The sequence below is a fragment of the Scyliorhinus canicula genome, chromosome 5 (assembly GCF_902713615.1).
Source record: "Scyliorhinus canicula chromosome 5, sScyCan1.1, whole genome shotgun sequence".
NCBI lineage: Eukaryota > Metazoa > Chordata > Chondrichthyes > Carcharhiniformes > Scyliorhinidae > Scyliorhinus > Scyliorhinus canicula.
The window spans coordinates 81,858,803-81,874,799 of NC_052150.1; the positions used below are offsets into that span (position 1 = coordinate 81,858,803).

At 45.6% G+C, this 15,997-nt stretch overlaps 1 protein-coding gene across 5 annotated transcripts in view; it reads right to left on the reverse strand.

The window, feature by feature from the left end:
• The window catches only part of colq (collagen-like tail subunit (single strand of homotrimer) of asymmetric acetylcholinesterase), a 174,752-nt gene that overhangs the window by 38,482 nt on the left and 120,273 nt on the right, over nt 1-15,997 (reverse strand). The gene's annotated exons all lie outside the window — the stretch shown is intronic.

Here is a 15,997-nt window from a genome sequence, read left to right on the forward strand (position 1 = left end):
ACTTCTTGGTTTATGCAGAGTTTTTATTTACTTTTTTCTTCACTGCAATCATTCTCTGCTACCACTGTGAGCCTCTGGCTGCTGTTGAGTAAAGAGTCAAGAGCTCTGCTCCTTTTCCCAAACACCTTTATTTTTCCTTGAACACACTCTGCATCAAACTCTAACATCACATCACATGCTCCAAAGGCCACCTGTAACCTCTTTACATTAATGTCAATTATTGGATCAATGAGACATCTAATTGGAATATTTCTTAACCCATTCCTTAACATGTAATTTTGTGCCAAAAGCATGTACATGGAGGGTGCTTGACGTCATGTGTATGTGCAGGGCACGTGACTTGCTCACTGCTGCCACTTCTGGCCAGAAGACTGCACACAGTGTCATTTCCTTCTTGTCTTAAAAGGCGGCAGTGGCCGCCAGTATAAAAAGGCCGGTAGTGGCCGTTGTGTGCTTCTCCTGCGATTGGGTACTCCAAGGGAATGCCAAAACCAATCGCTCTGCAACCCTCCCGAAACCCACCCACAACCCACCCGCGGGCCATGACCCGAACTTTGAAAAACCCTGTTGTAAATGTTAAACATGGCGGTCCCTGTTTGTTGGCGATGGAAGTAGTGAATATTTGTGGATGGGGTGACAATCAAGCAGGTTGCTTTGTCCTGGATAGTGTCAAGCTTCTTGAGAGTTGTTGAGGCTGCACTCATCCAGTCAAGTGGTGGGTATTCCAGAACACTCCTGACTTACACTTTGTATCTGTGGACAGGCTCTCGAGATTCAGGAGGTGAGTTACTCGCAGCAGAAATCCAGCAGGTCTCTGACCTTTTATTGTAACTACAGGATTAATATAGTTGGTCCAGTTCAATTCCGGTCAATGGTAATCTTCAGGATGTTTTTTTAAATAAATTTAAAGTACCTGATTATTTTTTTCCAATTAAGGGGCAATTTAGCATGACCAATCCACCTACCCTGCACATCTTTGGGTTGTGGGGGTGAAACCCACGCAGACGCGGGATGAATGTGCAAACTCTACACGGACAGTGACCCGGGGCCAGGATCGATCCTGGGACCTAGGCGCCTTGAGGCTGCAGTGCTAACCACTGTGCCACGATGCCACCCCCAGGGTGTTGATAGTGGGGGATTCAGCGATCATAATGTCATCGAATGTCAAGAGGCGATGGCTAAATTTGCACTTGTTGGAAATGGTCATTGCCTGGCACTTGTCACTCTCACCTCTGGAGTTTAACTCTTTTGTCCATGTTTGAGTGAAGGCTGTAATGAGATCAATAGCTGAGTGGCCCCGACAGAAGCCAAACTGAGTATGTGTGAGCAGGTTATTCTTGATTGCACTGTTGATGACACCTTCCATTACTTTACTAGTGATCAAGAGTAGGCGGAATGAGCAGTAATGGGCCTAGTTCGATTTGTCCTGTTTTCTATGGATAGGACTCACCTGGACAATTTTCCAGATTGCTAGGTAGATGCCAGTGCTGTAGCTATACTGGAACAGCTTGGCGGGAGGCGCAGCAAGTTCAGGAACACAGGTCTTCTGTCCTATTAACAGAATATTGCGAGGGCCAGTAACAATGGCATATGTGGAATCGCTTTAAAAGCAATCATTCATTCATCAATTTTTAAAAACTGTGTTCACTACTGTCCGAGAAAACTATCAAACTCCCAGATCTTTAAAGCATCAATTACAGAAACTACAAGCGCTTCTTTATCTGGTGCAAATAGATATTGTACAATTGCCAAAATAGATCTAAGAGAAAGAGTTGCCAATCAAGCAATGGTTTCCCTTGGGCCCAGCTGTTTCAACCAACAAATGAATGCCTGGTCTCTCAGCCAGGTGTCAATCTGTTATAGGAACAAATACTTACTCAATTATTACATCAAGGGGAGATAATTATTTCATGACTTCTTAAAACTGTCAACACAGCCTCCTGCTGAGATAAGTGGTTCCTTGGCTTCTGAAACTCAGTCAAACAATCATACTAGCCTCAGCTATCAAAGCAAAACGGTGCACTTTTAACAATGAGCTTTGCCGAAAGTGATAAACAGATGGCATTTTTCTCAAAGCTACGCATTGTGTCTTTTCTATTGCAAAGCAGATTGCTGATCAATTGAAGGAGTAGAATAGGTAGTTTCATAGGTAAACACCTCTGAATATTTAAAATCTTGGTGTAAAACATGACAGGAGAAATTCTGAAGTGCTTTTTCTACAGTTTTGAATGCATTAGTGCACTTTGATCCAGTGGGAAAAGTACCTTAATGTGCCTCAATGCTGGTCAACTTTCCTTTTCAGGACAGAGCCACATCATGATTCACTGCAGTTAAAACACATCTACATTATATTACAGCATCTAACAATAACATGTTAAGTTGTCAAAACCCTCAGCATTCACTTGTCAGCATGTTCCCAACTCCTTAGCAGACTTCTGCAGTGGTCTTGAACTCTCCAACGAGACAAATTATTTACAGTTTTTAACATTCAGACTAGCACACATAAATAATGGGGATGGGTGGGCGGGAATTCAAATTTCTTCTTGGGCTCACAATGACAATGGTATCCCTGACTTCTGAAGTGGTGTGTATGAGATTACAACTCAAGCTCTTCCTGATCAGCGAAAGGTCACACAGGAGTACTGCGGGATCAGGAAGGCACTGTAATATGCTTTTAAGAACTCATCCCTCTTTTTATTTACATCATTGGTGCTGATGTGGATCACAACCTTTGGCTGTTCACCACCCCACCCCACCCCCACCTTTCAGAATGTCCTGTGACATCCTTGACCCTGGCACTTGCAAGGTAACATACCATCCCAGTGTCACATCTATGGCGACAGAAACATCCATCTGTTTCCATTGTTATACAGCCCCCTATCACTATTTATCTCCCACTCTTTGTTTCTCCACCTCCCCCCTCCACCTGCCTCGGTGCAACTGAACCATTTATGGTGTTAGGGACTTGGCATTCCCCTGAGAAAACATCTCCCTCAGCAGTATCCAAAACAGAAAATCTGTTTGAGAGGGAGAAGCAGAATATAGGGAGCTAGGAGATAAATTTAAAACACATCTTGATGGACTTGGCTGGTGACCAATGAGCTATTTACATTGCTGGGCTCTTAACTGATAATCTATGCTGATTAGTGCTGAATGTTCTGGAATGTTCTTCAAAGGATAGGAAGGCTTCATCGGGCTTTCAGTTTCAGTTTAAACAAGAAGATGGAGAGCCACAGTCCTTATCTCTCACTCTCTTACCTGATGGACTCTGTCTAAAGGTTCAATGTCGCTCTGCGCACAGATTGAATTGCAGGAAGATCCACTCCAGCAGCAGCTGAAGACCGGGTCAGTTCTTCAAAACTCCCTTTGAAACACTCACATGGGGAACTGTGTTCTTATCTTAGACAAGCTGTTGGCCATTCTTGTGGAGTTGGAAATAAATAAAAATTGGCAGTCCTGTTCTTTTGGGTTGAGGTTGTTCCAGGTTAAAAAAGTGAAAGTGACCCCCCAGAGGAAAGTACAACCTGGGAGTTCTGACTGAATGCAGCTACCAGAAGGTCCTCATTAGCAATCTAACTGCCAGTTTCAAATATTCCGCTTCTGGAGAAGATAGCTGGTTACAATTACTTCAATATCAGAAACAAGGACATGCATCTCTTTCTTTTCATCTTTTGTTTCATTTTAATCCCTATAATTGTACTCATTTCCTCGCCTCAGTGGGTGACTGTCTCGTGTGTGTTTATATATAGGATGGGATGGTAAAAGGGGGAGAAGTAGATTAGCTGGTCGCTATTTTGTTACAGTTATTGCATATCTCAACTTTGTTCCTGGTATAAATAAACAGTTATGTTCAACTTTCAAAGCCAGTGGCTATAACTTATTGTGCAGTCAAGGGCCAAAGATTCCACAAATTATATACAAATTATTGGTTAATTGACTTGTGTTGGGATTCCTGTGTCTGTGGGGCTGGAATTGACCAAACACTAGCTCAGGGTTTTTTAAATATAGAACATACAGTGCAGAAGGAGGCCATTAGGCCCATCGAGCCTCACCACCCCACTTAATCCCTCACTTCCACCCTATCCCCGTAACCCAATAACCCTTCCTAACCTTTTTTGGTCACTGAGGACAATTTATCATGGCCAATCCACCTAACCTGCACATGTTTGGACCGGGAGGAAACCGGAGCACCCGGAGGAAACCCACGCAGACCCAGGGAGAACGTGCAAACTCCACACAGACAGTGACCCAGCATGGAATCAAACCTGGGACCCTGGCGCTGTGAAGCCACAGTGCTAATCACTTGTGCTACCGTGCTGTCACAACAATCTCTCTGAAGGCAAAACGCACAAGGGAGTGATGAGCCACAAGATGACTTTGTGGGCTTTCGATGGAAATAAAAGGAATTACCTTGACCATCAGTCCCTTGATGATGGACAAATGAATATGACTGGCATAAGACTCCCAGAAATCAGACACATAAAAAGATCATTGAGAGGGAAAAACAGCGCTTCATTTGGTAGGGAGTTTCTTGAGGTGAACTGATGCTGTTTCCAGCCTAAATCTTTGGCTAGCTCAAGAAGACTGAAGAAAACAGAATAAGTTTCCAATCCTTGCTGAGGAGAGGACAAAGTGGTTCCTGATTTCTGCATTCTGGCAAATGGATTAGGTAGGCATGTCAGGTGTCTTTCATGCATTGGCGCAGAATCGATGGGCCAAAGGGCATCTTCTGCACTGTACTATTCTGTGATTCTGCGATCTTAGTCAACTTGAGGAGGCAAAGACCAAAGAGAGGAGATTTCCATTTGCAAAGAGTCAAGAGATTGTCACTTCCAGCTATGGAGACCAGATTCATTCAGCTGTTTGTCTGATCTGGGACCAGTAAACTGTTCTGAGGAGACTGCCACCATTCCCCATGGAGATTAGCATCCTGAAGCTTCTCCTTTCTGCTTAGCCAATTAGAGACAAGTAAACCATTCTCACTTGTTGTGGTTTGTATGTTTTTGCTGTCTTTTTAATGTACCACATCTCAACTGTTGTTTCTTTAACAAACTACCTTGAAATCACCTATGAACTCTTAACTGCCTACTTTGGGTAATACGTGACTCTTGAACCCTAAATCTTACACTGACCCGAAAGGTGGGTTTATCCTTTCAATTTTGTTAATTTCAAGCTCAAGAAATGGAATCTCAACACTCGACCCTGATAACTAACCAAGCTGACTTCAAATGAATTAAGTCTTCTTTACCATGAAAAGAGGTAAATGATATGTCCAAACTGACTAAAACATATTGGATCAAAGTTTCATTCACCCAGTCCTGCTGTCCTGTGAATTTAACATCTGAAGTACTAGGTTTAGCACAATAATTACATATTGAACATATATTACACTAATGTTCTCCCATGGTGGTACCATCAGAAATCCTAAAATGTTGCAAAAATAGTGTCTCCTATCTGTACATTGTAAAGACAAAGTCTAATAGCACAATTAGGATTTTTATCACTGCTGCCTCACGGTGCCGAGGACCTGGGTTCAATCCTGGCCCCGGGTCACTGTCCATGTGGAGTTTGCACATTCTCCCCGTGTCTGCATGGGTCTCACCCCCACAAACACAAAAGATGTGCAAGGTAAGTAGACTGACTACATTGCTCCTTAATTAGATAAAAAAGAATTGGGCACTCTAAATTTATTTTAAAAAGAATTACAGTTTTTACAAGTGATAAAGGGTCACATTGATTTTATTTCCACAGAATCACAGTTTCTACCTGAGATTCAATTGCTCTCAGTGAGGTATATAAGTGGCTTAACAAACATTAAAAAAAAAAGGAATTTCACATTAATGCTGAAGGCATTTAATGTAAATATCAGAGAGCAGTTTTACTCCATAATTCCTCAATTATTGCATGTTGAGGTGCCACGTTCAGTCATAAAATTAACAGCATCATATCTAACATAAAGGGCTAGATTCTCCGCTGTCGGGATTCTCCGTTACTCTGGCAGCGCACCCACGCCCCGGGATTTTCCCGAGGGCGTGTGGCTGTCCACAATGGGAAATCCCATTGGATGGCTGGTGGGGCGGAGAATCCCGCCCAAGATTTCTATTCCTCAAATAGATATATGAAATGAAAATCGCTTATTGTCACGAGTAGGCTTCAATGGAGTTACTGTGAAAAGCCCCTAGTCGTCACATTCCGGCGCCTGTCTGGGGAGGCTGGTAGGGTATATTTGTGCTGTTCTGCAGGAAGAAACACCTTTCCTCTATTTTGCATCAACGGACAACTCTGTATGCAATGAATTTTGTTTGGGTTCTCAACAAAGTATTTGGTGTTGAACGCCTCATATTTAAAAGACATGAAACCATTCATAGAAAGTAAACAGGGCACCCGCAGAAACTAGAGCTGCCTGGTACCAGCCAGCCCTTTTGCTATAAATTGAGGTTTGCTTTGCGCTTTCATGACTGGCATTTTGAGTATTCCTCCAGATGTCATGTTGAGTATTACTTGGTGGAAGACCTCTGTAGATCCTCTTCAATCCTTCATCATTGTACAGGATAGAGCTTCATGTCTTTAATGCTGTTATTAAGCATATCCCTTCTTTTCTCTTTCTCTTTCTTGATTCATCTCTTAAGTGGAAATCAAAACTTATCCCATTATCTTCTACTCAAATTGTGGCCTCAAAAATCCAGACGTTCATGTTGTCCTAAATCTTCCCTTTTCCCTACAAGCTATATTATTTAAAAATTCATGCTGAGCATCATATGTTCTCTACTTCCTCATTATCTAGATTTTCTTCCCACGCTTTTCAAATTTGGGGATATTCCATACTTAGCTTTTCATATTTTTGAATAAGAAACGCTATGCACTTTTTTTTGTTTCACTTCTGGTTTTCTTTACTCATCTGCATTTACTGATGCTTGGTGGGAGAGTTACACAGGCATTAACTGCTTTTCCAGTACCTCATCCAAGCGCCAGTTATATTTATGTGTGAGCAAATACAATGAGCATCAGCAGGGCTCCTGGCTGCAGTCACACTGATGTCTTCTCCTATTTCTGTCCAACTTCGAGATGCAGAGTGGAGAACTTTCCTCCTCAAGGTTGACTTCTGGTGAGATGGGGGTAATTACCTTCTCCCTCTTATCCTGGATCTATTTTCCTAGATTGAGGTTTATTAGAAATGTGCACGCCGCTCCCAGCCGGATTCCCGACGTGAGGAGGAAGGAATACACCAACAATATTGCAGTTGGGATGCTGCTGCAGCATCTCTAGATCAAGGAGTACCATTAAAGGAGAAAAAACATAACAAAAGTCCTACTAAGTACCCCAACCCACCCAGGGTTTTTAGCAGGGAAATCATTCTCTTGCATAAAACATTTTGTATTTGCATCATGTTAATTAAACATTCAAATGATTTCTGATGGAAGAAATCACATTGCAGCAATTACATTCTTAGATTGTTTGATTGCATCCAATGAAAATATTCTCAACAGTCTGAAATTTGAGCAGCCATTATGTTTCTACATCCCATGGGGACAACTACATAAATTGAATTTGGCGTGGTTGGAGGAACGGATGAGGGGGAACTTTAAGTGGTGGGAAGTGCTCCCGTTGTTGCTGGCGGGGTGGATGCAGGCAGTGAAAATGACGCTACTACCGAAGGCTCTTAATTGTTTTCCAGAACCTCCGAGTCTTCATTCCAAAGTCTTTTTTCAGGAAACTTAATGCTCTGACTTTGGGGGGGCGGGCTGGCCTTGCCAAATGTATTGAATCATTATTGGGCAGCGAATATAGCCATGGTTAGGAAGTTGGTGGTAGGGGAGGGGTCGGCATAGGAGCGGTTGGAGGCAGCCTCTTGTAAGGGCACAAGCTTAGGGGCATTGTTTTCATTTTCTATATATAAATTTAGAGTACCCAACTCATTTTTTCCAATTAAAGGGCAATTTAGTGTGGCCGATCCACCTACCCTGCATATCTTTGGATTGTGGGGGTGAAACCCATGCAAACTCAGGGAGAATGTGCAAACTCAACACAAACAGTGACCCAGAGCCGGGATTGAACCTGGAACCTCGGCACCATGAGGCTGCAGTGCTAACCACTGCACCACCATGCTGCCCTTCTTAGGGGCACAGTTAACAGTTCTTTTGTGAGGGCCACGAAGAATCTACACGAGTTTGAAAAGTCAAACAGAAAGTAACATTATTCCCTGGTCACGGCTCCTCTACCACTGCCGCCGGCCAAGTACACCACCAGCCCGGTAGTGGTGGCGACCCTGCGGATATGGAGCCAGTGGAGGAGGCATGTAGGGGAGACGGGGGCACGGTTTGGGCGCCAATCTGAGACAACCATCAGTTTGCCCCCGGGAGTATGGATGGGGGGTTCCGAGTATGGCGGTGGGCGGGGGTGGGAAGGGTGGGTGATATGTTCCTGGAAGGGAGCTTTGCGAGTTTGAGGAGCTTGGAGGAGAAATTTGGGCTGGTAAGGGGAAATGATTTTAGGTACCTACAGTTGCGGGACTTTGTTCGTAGACAGGTCCCATCTTTCCCATGCCTCCCGCCAATGGGGATCCTAGACAGAATAGTCTCTAGGGGAGAAGAAGGGGAGGGTAGAGTTTCGGGTATTTATAAGGTGCTCATGAGGGAGGAAGGGTCCCAGACAGAGGAACTGAAACTTAAATGGGAGGAGGAACTAGGCGGGGAAATGGAGGACGGGCTGTGGGCAGAGGCCCTGAGTAGGGTAAATTCGACCGCGACATGTGCTAGGCTCGGGCTGATTCAATTTAAGGTCGTTCACCGGGCCCATATGATGGTGGCTCGGATGAGCAAATTCTTTGGGATAGAGGACAAATGCGCTAGGTGCGCGGGAGGACCAGCGAACCACGTTCACATGTTTTGGGCATGCCCAAAGCTGAGGGGGTACTGGGAGGGATTTGCGGGGATCATATCCCGGGTGCTAAAAACAAGGGTGGTGATGAGTCCAGGGGTGGCAATTTTTGGGGTTTCGGAAGACCCGGGAGTCCAGAGGGAGAAAGAGGCCGATGTTTTGGCCTTTGCTTCCCTGATAGCCCGGCGACGAATACTATTGGCGTGGAGGGACTCAAAGCCCCCGAAGACTGAGTTGTGGCTTGCGGACATGTCGAGTTTCCTGGGTATGGAAAAAATTAAGTTCGCCTCGAGGGGATCTGTACAGGGGTTCGCCTGGAGGTGGCAACCATTTATTGATTTCTTTGCGGGAGAGTTAGCGTCAGCAGGGGGTTGGGGAGGGGGGGGGGGTAGAGTAGAGTAGAGTAGGAGGGAAAAAATGGCGGGTAGTACCGGTGGGAGAGGAGCGGGCTTGTGCAGTATGTTACGATTGAAGTATTGAAAGTACATGGAGGTTTGCACATTTTTGCCTTTTTTGCTTTCTTTCTGTTGATGTCTGTAACTGTTTACAAAGCCAAAAACTACCTCAATAAAATTGTTTATAAAAAAAAAGAAAGTAGCATTATTTACTACAATATGTACACAGCCGCAGTAGTTCATCACTGCTTCCTTCACTAGCCGGTACCACACTGGCCAGCTCTATTTATACAGTTGCAACTACTAATGATTTCCCTGCCCCCCTCATTGGGGGAGCTCACACTCCCCTAGAGTTATGGGATAACCAATAGTCCCCAGTGAATAGAATCAGGCAGGTTATAACAGGTGCCTCTGCTCTTCTCGCTGGCCAAGTACTCCATGCGTCCCTACGGTGGTGGCATCTGAAGTTGGAGGGTGCCTCGGTGTAGGCACCGATCTGCACCGATAGATTTGCACCGGGGGGCTTGGACGTGGGGTTTCGAGCGTGGCGGCGGGCAGGGACGAACGATTGGGGGTCCATTTTGTGGGGGCAGCTTTTCAAGTTTAGAGGAATTGGAAGAGGAGTATGAGCTGCTCAGTGGGAATGGCTTTCCAGTACTTACAGGTGCGGGATCTGCGTGCAGTGCGGTCAGCGTAAGTTGAAGGTGCACCTGCATCAGTGACCCGAGGAGTTCGACGGAAGTCAAGCATCTAGCAGAGGGCAGCAGAGCAGAGCTTCTGATTGGCTGTTCTGGGGACATTTGCATACGTGCAGTGCGGTCAGCGTAAGTTGAAGGTGCACCTGCATCAGTGACCCGAGGAGTTCGACGGAAGTCAAGCATCCAGCAGAGCAGAGCTTCTGATTGGCTGTTCCGGGGACATTTGCATACGTGCAGTGCGGTCAGCGTAAGTTGAAGGTGCACCTGCATCAGTGACCCGAGGAGTTCGACGGAAGTCAAGCATCCAGCAGAGGGCAGCAGAGCAGAGCTTCTGATTGGCTGTTCTGGGGACATTTGCATACGTGCAGTGCGGTCAGCGTAAGTTGAAGGTGCACCTGCATCAGTGACCCGAGGAGTTCGACGGAAGTCAAGCATCCAGCAGAGGGCAGCAGAGCAGAGCTTCTGATTGGCTGTTCTGGGGACATTTGCATACGTGCAGTGCGGTCAGCGTAAGTTGAAGGTGCACCTGCATCAGTGACCCGAGGAGTTCGACGGAAGTCAAGCATCCAGCAGAGGGCAGCAGAGCAGAGCTTCTGATTGGCTGTTCCGGGGACATTTGCATACGTGCAGTGCGGTCAGCGTAAGTTGAAGGTGGTTTGTGAAGAGGCTGTTCTCGAGTGACAGCAGTCTCTGGGTGAGTATACAGACCTAACGGTAACTTCCTGTTTTCCACTTTTTTTTTCAAAAGTGACGCCAGAGGGAAGCTGTGATCTGATTGGTTGATAACCAATCTGCCCCAAATTTAAAACTCGTAAACTTAAATTAAACAAATTAATTAATTAGAGATGGCTGGTCAGGTGATGTGCTTAAGCTGCTTGATGTGGGAGCTGGCAGATCCCATTGCGAGCTGCAGCGACCACATCTGCAGTAAGTGTTGGCTGCTCGAAGAACTCCGGCTCAGAGTTGATGAGCTGGAGTCTGAGCTTCACACACTGAGGCACATCCGGGAGGGGGAGGCTTACCTGGACACTTTGTTTCAGGAGGCAGTCACACCTGTCAGAGTAAATAGTTTAAATTCTGCCAGTGGCCAGGGACAGCAGGGTGTGACTGCAAGTCAGGCAGGTAAAGGGAACCAGCAGTCAGGAACTCAGGAGCCTCAGCCCTTGACCCTGTCCAACAGGTACGAGGCACTTGCTCCCTGTGTGGATGGCGAACAGGGCTGCAGGAAGGATGAGTCAGCTGACCAAGGCACCATGGTTCAGCAGGCCATTCAAGGGGAGGAAGTAAATAGGCAAGTTGTAGTTGTAGGGGATTCTATTATCAGAGGGATAGATAGTATCCTTTGTGAGCAGGATCGAGGGTCCCGCATGGTATGTTGCCTGCCCGGTGCTAGGGTGCGGGACATCTCTGACCGGCTTGAAAGGATATTGGAGAGGGAGGGGGAGGATCCAGTTGTTGTGGTCCATGTCGGTACCAACAATTTAGGCAAGTCTAGGAAAGAGGACCTGTTTAGAGATTATAAAGAGTTAGGATTCAAATTAAAAAACAGGTCCTCAAGGGTCATAATCTCCGATTACTGCCCGAGCCACGTGCAAATTGGCATAGGGAGGCAAGAATAAGGGAAGTTAACACGTGGCTGAAAGAGTGGTGTGGGAAAGAGGGGTTCCTTTTCATGGGACACTGGCATCAGTTTTGGGACAGGGGGGACCTATACCGTTGGGATGGTCTCCACCTGAACCGAGCTGGGACCAATGTTCTGGCGAAAAGAGTAAATAGGGTGGTCAATAGGACTTTAAACTAGAGATTGGGGGGGAAGGGAAAGTCAGGGAGCCAAGAGGTGAAGGAATCAGTGGGAAGCGTAGCTGCTTAGGATTACAAAAAATCACGAAAAGACAGAGCTCAGGAGAGGTTACGATAGTCCCCATCTCACAAAATATGACACAGTGTATGGAAAGGCTCAGTAAACCAAGGTCCACCACACTAAGAAAACAAAAAGGGACAGTCAATAGGGAATTAAAGGTGCTATATTTAAATGCCCGCAGTGTACGGAACAAGGTAGATGAGCTTGTGGCCCAGATTGTGACTGGCAGGTATGATGTGGTAGGCATCACAGAGACGTGGTTGCAGGGGGTTCAGGACTGGCAGTTAAACATCCAGGGATTTACAACCTATCGAAAAGACAGAGAGGTGGGTAGAGGGGGCGGGGTTGCCTTGTTAATTAGAAATGAAATTAAATCAATAGCACTAAACGACATAGGGTCAGACGATGTGGAGTCTGTGTGGGTAGAGTTGAGGAACCACAAAGGCAAAAAAACCATAATGGGAGTTATGTACAGGCCTCCTGACAGTGGTCAGGACCAGGGGCACAAAATGCACCACGAAATAGAAAGGGCATGTCAGAAAGGCAAGGTCACAGTGATCATGGGGGACTTCAATATGCAGGTGGACTGGGTAAATAATGTTGCCAGTGGACCCAAAGAAAGGGAATTCATTGAATGTTTACAGGATGGCTTTTTGGAACAGCTTGTAATGGAGCCCACGAGGGAACAGGCTATTCTGGACTTAGTGTTATGTAATGAGCCAGAATTGATAAAAGACCTTAAAGTAAGGGAACACTTAGGAAGCAGTGATCATAATATGGTAGAATTCAGTCTGCAATTTGAAAGAAAGAAGGTAGAATCAGATGTAAAGGTTTTACAGTTAAATAAAGGTAATTACAGGCGCATGAGGGAGGAACTGACGAAAATCGACTGGAAGCAGAGCCTAGTGGGAAAGACAGTAGAACAGCAATGGCAGGAGTTTCTGGGAGTAATTGAGGACACAGTGCAGAGGTTCATCCCAAAGAAAAGAAAGGTTATCAGAGGGAGGATTAGGCAGCCATGGCTGACAAAGGAAGTCAGGGAATGCATCAAGGCAAATGAGAGAGCCTATAATGTGGCAAAGAGTAGTGGGAAGTCAGAAGATTGGGAAGGCTACAAAAACAAACAGAGGATAACAAAGAGAGAAATAAGGAAGGAGAGGATCAAATATGAAAGTAGGCTAGCCAGTAACATTAGGAATGATAGTAAAAGTTTCTTTAAATACATTAAAAACAAACGGGAGGCAAAAGTAGACATTGGGCCGCTCCAAAATGACGCTGGTAATCTAGTGATGGGAGACAAGGAAATAGCTGAGGAACTTAATAAGTACTTTGCGTCAGTCTTCACAGTAGAAGACATGAGTAATATCCCAACAATTCAGGAAAGTCAGGGGGCAGAGTTGAATATGGTTGCCATCACAAAGGAGAAGGTGCTAGAGAAACTAAAAGGTCTGAAAATTGATAAATCTCCGGGCCCAGATGGGCTACATCCTAGAGTTCTAAAGGAGATAGCTGAAGAAATAGTGGAGGCGTTAGTTATGATCTTTCAAAAGTCACTGGAATCAGGGAAAGTCCCAGAGGATTGGAAAATCGCTGTTGTAACCCCCCTGTTCAAGAAGGGAACAAGAAAAAAGATGGAAAATTATAGGCCAATTAGCCTAACCTCGGTTGTTGGCAAAATTCTAGAATCCATCGTTAAGGATGAGATTTCTAAATTCTTGGAAGTGCAGGGTCGGATTAGGACAAGTCAGCATGGATTTAGTAAGGGGAGGTCGTGCCTGACAAACCTGTTAGAGTTCTTTGAAGAGATAACAAATAGGTTAGACCAAGGAGAGCCAATGGATGTTATCTATCTTGACTTCCAAAAGGCCTTTGACAAGGTGCCTCACGGGAGACTGCTGAGTAAAATAAGGGCCCATGGTATTCGAGGCAAGGTACTAACATGGATTGACGATTGGCTGTCAGACAGTTGGGATAAAAGGTTCTTTTTCGGAATGGCAACCGGTGACAAGTGGTGTCCCGCAGGGTTCAGTGTTGGGGCCACAGCTGTTCTCTTTATATATTAACGATCTAGATGACGGGACTGGGGGCATTCTGGCCAAGTTTGCCGATGATACAAAGACAGGTGGAGGGGCAGGTAGTATTGAGGAGGTGGGGAGGCTGCAGAAAGATTTAGACAGTTTAGGAGAATGGTCCAAGAAGTGGCTGATGAAATTCAACGTGGGCAAGTGCGAGGTCTTGCACTTTGGAAAAAAGAATAGAGGCATGGACTATTTTCTAAACGGTGACAAAATTCATAATGCTAAAGTGCAAAGGGACTTGGGAGTCCTAGTCCAGGATTCTCTAAAGGTAAACTTGCAGGTTGAGTCCGTAATTAAAAAAGCAAATGTAATGTTGTCATTTATCTCAAGAGGCTTGGAATATAAAAGCAGGGATGTACTTCTGAGGCTTTATAAAGCACTAGTTAGGCCCCATTTAGAATACTGTGAGCAATTTTGGGCCCCATACCTCAGGAAGGACATACTGGCACTGGAGCGGGTCCAGCGGAGATTCACACGGATGATCCCAGGAATGGTAGGCCTAACATACGATGAACGTCTGAGGATCGTGGGATTATATTCATTGGAGTTTAGGAGGTTGAGGGGAGATCTAATAGAAACGTACAAGATAATGAATGGCTTGGATAGGATGGACGTAGGGAAGTTGTTTCCATTAGCAGGGGAGACTAGGACGCGGGGGCACAGCCTTAGAATAAAAGGGAGTCACTTTAGAACAGAGATGAGGAGAAATTTCTTCAGCCAGAGAGTGGTAGGTCTGTGGAATTCATTGCCACAGAGGGTGGTGGAGGCCGGGACATTGAGTGTCTTTAAGACAGAAATTGATAAATTCTTGATTTCTCGAGGAATTAAGGGCTATGGGGAGAGAGCGGGTAAATGGAGTTGAAATCAACCATGATTGAATGGTGGAGTGGACTCGATGGGCCGAATGGCCTTACTTCCACTCCTATGTCTTATGGTCTTATGGTCTTATGGGATTATGTGAGGAAGCAGGTGCCATCCTTTCCCGGGGTACTGCTGCCCCCAAGGCTACAGGACAAGGTGGCATCGGAAGCAGGAGTGGGTGAGGGTAAGGAATCCGAGATTTACAAGGAGCTAATGGACTGGGAGGGATATCCGATATGAGAAGTTAAATGGAAGTGGGAGGAGGAGTTTGGGGGGGGGGAATGGAGGCTGGATTGTGGAGGAGGCTTTGAGGAGGGTGAATGCATCTTCCTCGTGTGCTAGGCTTAGCCTTATTCAATTCAAGGTAGTGCATAGGGCACATATGACGGTGGCCAGGATGAGCAGGTTCTTTGAGGGGGTGGAGGATAGGTGTGGGTTGTGCGCAGGGCGGGCTGCGAACCATGTCCACATGTTTTGGGCATGTCCGAAACTGAATGGATTAAGTTCGCCTTGAGAAGGAGAATGGCAGACAGGGTGGGGCAGATGGGTGTTATTTATTTGCTGTGAGGTTTCGTGTTTGTTCTTATTCTGGTTTTGGTTGTGTTTAATGTATATACAAATGCCTTAATAAAAATATATATAATTTAAATTTCTACATCGCAAGTGTTTAATGGATGGAGCAGAACCTAGGACTCAAGGCCAACTGTAATGTCCCAGCCAGGATCACATATCCTAGAGCAAACAGGAAATGGAACCTTCAGCCATCTGTTTTACAGAATCCGTAGAATCCCTGCAGTGCAGAAAGTGGCCATTTGGCCCAACAGGTTTACCGACTCTCTGGAAGAGCACCCTACCTAGGTCCACTCCACCACCCTATTCCCGCAACCAGTAACCCATCCTAACTTTTAGACACCAAGTGGCAATTTAGCATGGCCAATCCACCTAACCTGCACATCTTTGGACTGTGGGTGGAAACTTGAAGACACAAAGGAAACCCACACAGACACGGGGAGAATGTGCAGACTCCACACAGTCACCCAAGGCCGGAATTGAACCAGGATCTCTGGCACTGTGAGGCAGCAGTGCTAACTACTGTGCCACCGTGCCGCTACATGACCTTCATGTTATAGTAAATGATGCCATTACCGATTAGGCCATTATGTGCAAGCTTCCCATCCAGATATCTTTCAAGTAAGCCATAAAGGTTGTTTGGGAGAATCTGTTTCC